Source organism: Hemitrygon akajei, chromosome 25 (genome assembly GCF_048418815.1).
Source record: "Hemitrygon akajei chromosome 25, sHemAka1.3, whole genome shotgun sequence".
Classification (NCBI taxonomy): domain Eukaryota; kingdom Metazoa; phylum Chordata; class Chondrichthyes; order Myliobatiformes; family Dasyatidae; genus Hemitrygon; species Hemitrygon akajei.
The window spans coordinates 32,648,426-32,655,392 of NC_133148.1; positions in this window are offsets into that span (position 1 = coordinate 32,648,426).

Here is a 6,967-nt window from a genome sequence, read left to right on the forward strand (position 1 = left end):
TGTGCAATCAACACCAGCACCTGTGCAATCACCACCACCGGTACCTGTGCAATCACCACCACCGGCATCTGTGCAATCACCACCACCGGCATCTGTGCAATCACCACCAGCATCTGTGCAATCACCACCACCAGCACCTGTGCAATCACCACCTCCGGCACCTGTGCAATCACCACCACCGGCATCTGTGCAATCACCACCACCGGCATCTGTGCAATCACCACCACCGGCATCTGTGCAATCACCACCTCCGGCACCTGTGCAATCACCACCACCGGCATCTGTGCAATCACCACCTCCGGCACCTGTGCAATCACCACCACCGGCACCTGTGCAATCACCACCACCGGCATCTGTGCAATCACCACCACCGGCACCTGTGCAATCACCACCACCGGCATCTGTGCAATCACCACCACCGGCATCTGTGCAATCACCACCACTGGCACCTGTGCAATCACCACCACCGGTACCTGTGCAATCACCACCACCGGCATCTGTGCAATCACCACCAGCATCTGTGCAATCACCACCACCAGCACCTGTGCAATCACCACCTCCGGCACCTGTGCAATCACCACCACCGGAATCTGTGCAATCACAACCACCGGTACCTGTGCAATCACCACCAGCACCTGTGCAATCACCACCACCGGCACCTGTGCAATCACCACCTCCGGCACCTGTGCAATCACCACCACCGGCACCTGTGCAATCACCACCTCCGGCACCTGTGCAATCACCACCACCGGCACCTGTGCAATCACCACCTCCGGCACCTGTGCAATCACCACCAGCACCTGTGCAATCACCACCAGCACCTGTGCAATCACCACCACCGGTACCTGTGCAATCACCACCACCGGCACCTGTGCAATCACCACCACCGGTACCTGTGCAATCACCACCACCGGCATCTGTGCAATCACCACCACCGGTACCTGTGCAATCACCACCACCGGCACCTGTGCAATCACCACCACCGGCATCTGTGCAATCACCACCACCGGCACCTGTGCAATCACCACCACCGGCACCTGTGCAATCACCACCAGCACCTGTGCAATCACCACCACCGGTACCTGTGCAATCACCACCACCGGCACCTGTGCAATCACCACCACCGGCACCTGTGCAATCACCACCAGCGGCACCTGTGAAATCACCACCCCCGGCACCTGTGCAATCACCACCACCGGCACCTGTGCAATCACCACCACCGGCATCTGTGCAATCACCACCACCGGCACCTGTGCAATCACCACCACCGGCACCTGTGCAATCACCACCAGCAGCACCTGTGAAATCACCACCCCCGGCACCTGTGCAATCACCACCACCGGCACCTGTGCAATCACCACCACCGGCACCTGTGCAATCACCACCAGCATCTGTGCAATCACCACCACCGGCACCTGTGCAATCACCACCACCGGTACCTGTGCAATCACCACCAGCATCTGTGCAATCACCACCACCGGCACCTGTGCAATCACCACCACCGGTACCTGTGCAATCACCACCAGCACCTGTGCAATCACCACCACCGGCACCTGTTCAATTACCACCACTGGTACCTGTGCAATCACCACCAGCACCTGTGCAATCACCACCACCGGTACCTGTGCAATCACCACCAGCACCTGTGCAATCACCACCACTGGCATCTGTGCAATTACCACCACCGGCATCTGTGCAATCACCACCACCGGCACCTGTGCAATCACCACCACCAGCACCTGTGCAATCACCACCACCGGTACCTGTACAATCATCACCACCGGCACCTGTGCAATCACCACCACCGGCACCTGTGCAATCACCACCACCGGTACCTGTGCAATCACCACCTCCGGCACCTGTGCAATCACCACCACCGGCACCTGTGCAATCACCACCACCGGCACCTGTGCAATCACCACCAGCGGCACCTGTGAAATCACCACCCCCGGCACCTGTGCAATCACCACCACCGGCACCTGTGCAATCACCACCGGCATCTGTGCAATCACCACCACCGGCACCTGTGCAATCACCACCACCGGTACCTGTGCAATCACCACCAGGATCTGTGCAATCACCACCACCGGCACCTGTGCAATCACCACCACCGGTACCTGTGCAATCACCACCAGCACCTGTGCAATCACCACCACCGGCACCTGTGCAATTACCACCACTGGTACCTGTGCAATCACCACCAGCACCTGTGCAATCACCACCAACGGTACCTGTGCAATCACCACCAGCACCTGTGCAATCACCACCACTGGCATCTGTGCAATCACCACCAGCACCTGTGCAATCACCACCACCGGCACCTGTGCAATTACCACCACCGGCATCTGTGCAATCACCACCAGCACCTGTGCAATCACCACCAGCACCTGTGCAATCACCACCACCGGTACCTGTGCAATCACCACCAGCACCTGTGCAATCACCACCACCGGCACCTGTGCAATCACCACCACCGGCACCTGTGCAATCACCACCACCGGTACCTGTGCAATCACCACCACCGGCACCTGTGCAATCACCACCACCGGTACCTGTGCAATCACCACCACCGGCACCTGTGCAATCACCACCACCGGTACCTGTGCAATCACCACCTCCGGTACCTGTGCAATCACCACCAGCACCTGTGCAATCACCACCACCAGCACCTGTACAATCACCACCACCGGCACCTGTGCAATGACCACCAGCACCTGTGCAATTACGACCACCGGCACCTGTGCAATCACCACCACCGGTACCTGTGCAATCACCACCACCGGCACCTGTGCAATCACCACCGGCACCTGTGCAATCACCACCGGCATCTGTGCAATCACCACCAGCACCTGTGCAATCACCACCAGCACCTGTGCAATCACGACCACCGGCACCTGTGCAATCACCACCACCGGTACCTGTGCAATCACCACCACCAGCACCTGTACAATCACCACCACCGGCACCTGTGCAATCACCACCAGCACCTGTGCAATCACCACCACCAGCACCTGTGCAATCACCACCACCGGCATCTGTGCAATCACCACCACCGGTACCTGTGCAATCACCACCAGCACCTGTGCAATCACCACCACCGGCACCTGTGCAAGCACCACCACCGGCACCTGTGCAATCACCACCACCGGCACCTGTGCAAGCACCACCACCGGCACCTGTGCAATCACCACCACCGGCACCTGTACAATCACCACCACCGGCACCTGTGCAATCACCACCGGCACCTGTGCAATCACCACCACCGGCACCTGTGCAATCACCACCAGCACCTGTGCAATCACCACCACCGGCACCTGTGCAATCACCACCGGCACCTGTGCAATCACCACCACCGGCACCTGTGCAATCAACACCACCGGCACCTGTGCAATCACCACCAGCACCTGTGCAATCACCACCACCGACACCTGTGCAATCACCACCACCGGCACCTGTGCAATCACCACCAGCACCTGTGCAATCACCACCACCGGCACCTGTGCAATCACCACCACCGGCATCTGTGCAATCACCACCAGCACCTGTGCAATCACCACCACCGGCACCTGTGCAATCACCACCACCAGCACCTGTGCAATCACCACCAGCACCTCTGCAATCACCACCACCGGCACCTGTGCAATCACCACCAGCACCTGTGCAATCACCACCACCGGTACCTGTGCAATCACCACCAGCACCTGTGCAATCACCACCACCGGCACCTGTGCAATCACCACCACCGGCATCTGTGCAATCACCACCAGCACCTGTGCAATCACCACCGGCACCTGTGCAATCACCACCACCGGCATCTGTGCAATCACCACCACCGGCACCTGTGCAATCACCACCACCGGCACCTGTGCAATCACCACCAGCACCTGTGCAATCACCACCACCGACACCTGTGCAATCACCACCACCGGCACCTGTGCAATCACCACCAGCACCTGTGCAATCACCACCACCGGCACCTGTGCAATCACCACCACCGGCATCTGTGCAATCACCACCAGCACCTGTGCAATCACCACCACCGGCACCTGTGCAATCACCACCACCAGCACCTGTGCAATCACCACCAGCACCTCTGCAATCACCACCACCGGCACCTGTGCAATCACCACCAGCACCTGTGCAATCACCACCACCGGTACCTGTGCAATCACCACCAGCACCTGTGCAATCACCACCACCGGCACCTGTGCAATCACCACCACCGGCATCTGTGCAATCACCACCAGCACCTGTGCAATCACCACCGGCACCTGTGCAATCACCACCACCGGCATCTGTGCAATCACCACCAGCACCTGTGCAATCACCACCACCGGCACCTGTGCAATCACCACCACCAGCACCTGTGCAATCACCACCACCGGCATCTGTGCAATCACCACCAGCACCTGTGCAATCACCACCACCGGCACCTGTGCAATCACCACCACCGGCACCTGTGCAATCACCACCACCGGCATCTGTGCAATCACCACCAGCACCTGTGCAATCACCACCACCGGCACCTGTGCAATCACCACCACCGGCACCTGTGCAATCACCACCACCGGCACCTGTGCAATCACCACCACCGGCATCTGTGCAATCACCACCAGCACCTGTGCAATCACCACCACCGGCACCTGTGCAATCACCACCACCGGCACCTGTGCAATCACCACCACCGGCATCTGTGCAATCACCACCTCCGGCACCTGTGCAATCACCACCACCGGCATCTGTGCAATCACCACCTCCGGCACCTGTGCAATCACCACCTCCGGCACCTGTGCAATCACCACCACCGGCATCTGTGCAATCACCACCACCGGCATCTGTGCAATCACCACCTCCGGCACCTGTGCAATCACCACCAGCACCTGTGCAATCACCACCACCGGCATCTGTGCAATCACCACCACCGGTACCTGTGCAATCACCACCACCGGCACCTGTGCAATCACCACCACCGGCACCTGTGCAATCACCACCACCGGTACCTGTGCAATCACCACCACCGGCACCTGTGCAATCAACACCAGCACCTGTGCAATCACCACCACCGGTACCTGTGCAATCACCACCACCGGCATCTGTGCAATCACCACCACCGGCATCTGTGCAATCACCACCAGCATCTGTGCAATCACCACCACCAGCACCTGTGCAATCACCACCTCCGGCACCTGTGCAATCACCACCACCGGCATCTGTGCAATCACCACCACCGGCATCTGTGCAATCACCACCACCGGCACCTGTGCAATCACCACCACCGGCATCTGTGCAATCACCACCTCCGGCACCTGTGCAATCACCACCACCGGCATCTGTGCAATCACCACCTCCGGCACCTGTGCAATCACCACCACCGGCACCTGTGCAATCACCACTACCGGCATCTGTGCAATCACCACCACCGGCACCTGTGCAATCACCACCACCGGCATCTGTGCAATCACCACCACCGGCATCTGTGCAATCACCACCACTGGCACCTGTGCAATCACCACCACCGGTACCTGTGCAATCACCACCACCGGCATCTGTGCAATCACCACCAGCATCTGTGCAATCACCACCACCAGCACCTGTGCAATCACCACCTCCGGCACCTGTGCAATCACCACCACCGGCACCTGTGCAATCACCACCACCGGCAGCTGTGCAATCACCACCAGCATCTGTGCAATCACCACCACCGGCACCTGTGCAATCACCACCACCGGTACCTGTGCAATCACCACCAGCATCTGTGCAATCACCACCACCGGCACCTGTGCAATCACCACCACCGGTACCTGTGCAATCACCACCAGCACCTGTGCAATCACCACCACCGGCACCTGTGCAATTACCACCACTGGTACCTGTGCAATCACCACCAGCACCTGTGCAATCACCACCACCGGTACCTGTGCAATCACCACCAGCACCTGTGCAATCACCACCACTGGCATCTGTGAAATCACCACCAGCACCTGTGCAATCACCACCACCGGCACCTGTGCAATTACCACCACCGGCATCTGTGCAATCACCACCAGCACCTGTGCAATCACCACCAGCACCTGTGCAATCACCACCACCGGTACCTGTGCAATCACCACCAGCACCTGTGCAATCACCACCACCGGCACCTGTGCAATCACCACCACCGGCACCTGTGCAATCACCACCACCGGTACCTGTGCAATCACCACCACCGGCACCTGTGCAATCACCACCACCGGCACCTGTACAATCATCACCACCGGCACCTGTGCAATCACCACCACCGGCACCTGTGCAATCACCACCACCGGTACCTGTGCAATCACCACCTCCGGCACCTGTGCAATCACCACCACCGGCACCTGTGCAATCACCACCAGAGGCACCTGTGAAATCACCACCCCCGGCACCTGTGCAATCACCACCACCGGCACCTGTGCAATCACCACCAGCATCTGTGCAATCACCACCACCGGCACCTGTGCAATCACCACCACCGGTACCTGTGCAATCACCACCAGGATCTGTGCAATCACCACCACCGGCACCTGTGCAATCACCACCACCGGTACCTGTGCAATCACCACCAGCACCTGTGCAATCACCACCACCGGCACCTGTGCAATTACCACCACTGGTACCTGTGCAATCACCACCAGCACCTGTGCAATCACCACCAACGGTACCTGTGCAATCACCACCAGCACCTGTGCAATCACCACCACTGGCATCTGTGCAATCACCACCAGCACCTGTGCAATCACCACCACCGGCACCTGTGCAATTACCACCACCGGCATCTGTGCAATCACCACCAGCACCTGTGCAATCACCACCACCGGTACCTGTGCAATCACCACCAGCACCTGTGCAATCACCACCACCGGCACCTGTGCAATCACCACCACCGGCACCTGTGCAATCACCACCACCGGTACCTGTGCAATCACCACCACCGGCACCTGTGCAATCA